Source organism: Amphibalanus amphitrite, unplaced genomic scaffold, assembly GCF_019059575.1.
Source record: "Amphibalanus amphitrite isolate SeventyFive unplaced genomic scaffold, NRLGWU_Aamphi_draft 001535F_arrow, whole genome shotgun sequence".
In the NCBI taxonomy this organism is placed as follows: Eukaryota; Metazoa; Arthropoda; class Thecostraca; order Balanomorpha; family Balanidae; genus Amphibalanus; species Amphibalanus amphitrite.
Window position 1 is genome coordinate 50,901 of NW_024883028.1, and position 1,756 is coordinate 52,656.

A 1,756-nucleotide genomic window follows, 5' to 3' on the forward strand; every position below is an offset into this window, starting at 1 on the left:
TGAATAGCCCAGCGGGGCGCGGGCTAATTGAACTGTTTTAACAGCGATTCTTCATTTCACCTCCGTAACGTTTCTCGATGCTCGAAGTACAGGTCTCGCGGGTTTTAACGGTAGGCTTTGCACCTATAAAATTTAGTGTACTTCATGCTATATCTTCGTCGTCTTAACCCTCGCCCGTAAACGGCGATCTGCCACCTTCGCCCATGCAGGGGGGGGGGGGGGGTTGGTGCGACCCCCCCTTGGCGTTTGAAAACGGAGCGTCGTAGAGCTTAGCGGAAAAAACCAACGGATTGCTCTCGCCGAGATCTCGCGATTGGTGGTATATTTTTTGGTCCTAGGTCAACATTTGACCTATTTTTGACCGGTCAAAGGTCAAATTTTCGGAAAAATAGACTTTTTCAACTTTCCGCGGCGATTGCGGCAAAACGGTGGGAGATATCGACTTGAAACCTTCACTATCGTGTTCCTTGATCAATTCTCTATCGTTTGGTATGTATTTCGTTTCCCTAGCTCTAAAAATGGCGCGTTGGGAGCGCCGGAAGTCGGCAAGGTCACAGTCGGCGGAAGAAATTCGAAAAATCAAAATTTAAATTTTTGAAATCTGATTGTATTTTTGGATTTGGGAGGTCCATTTGCTCCCTATAGAAGCTAATATTGCTGCATATTCCCATTGAGGTGACAAGAATTAGCAAAATAGTGGTTCGGGCGCTTTTCAAAAATAGTACCGGACGCTGTTCCTCTTGTGACGTCATAGCTCCGTGACCTGACCTGACCCGGTCAAGTTTCTTATACCATATGATAGCCAGTACTTGCCCCAACATGCATGGGAAGTTTCATCACGATCCATCAACCGATGTCCGTACCACCGGCAGGAAACCTCGGGCGTTGGCACTCAGTTTGTGAAAATCCGGCCGGAGGCTGTTCCCTTTGTGACGTCATAACTCCGTGACCTGACATGACCCGGTCAATTTTTTTTTATCAAAAGATGCGCAAGGTTCGCCCCATAAGGTACCCAGAATTTGGCGGCGCTGCGCGCCGCCGTTTTTGCACTATTTCCGAAAAGCCTCAGGGGGGGGTTGCACCAACCCCCCCTACATGGGCGAGGGTTAAGCTTTTAAGTGTTGAAGATGCGATCAACTTGTTGGGTAACAAGCCGGCCATGATCGTGTAAAATGTCTTCATCGTAGATCGATTAGTTTCTGAGATATAACCGGAAATGTAAAATTGCAAAACCTACCGCTTAATCTCGCGAGACCTGTACCTATGTCCTATACCGCAACAAGGGACATCGGGTTATGTCGTATGAATGAATGGTTTATTGAATGAATGAATGATTCAAGATTCATTGAAGGAATGAAATAGATAATTTGAGAGATTGAATGAGCGAGGGAATCAATCAATCAATCAATGAATAAATGCATTAGAATGCCACCATATCTTGGAGCTCACAATTGGAAATGGCTCCCGGGTTCCAAATGTGTTTTCAATTTTTTCTAATATTCTTTTTTCAGACCGGCACTTTACCCTCTTCCCCAGCATTCCGCCACCCCTCCCATTCACCTCCCCTCTCCTCCCCACACCTCTCCAGTCCCCCGTTTCCCATGCGTTAGCGTGCCCGTCTCCAGGCGGGGCAGTCGGTCCGGTTCAGTCGCGCCCCCTCACACCACGCCGCCACCGCCGGCTCCGATTGGTCGGTGCCCGCTGACGTCACCGGCTCGCCGACCTTGGTCAGCTGATTGGGTGCGCGCGCCGGGAC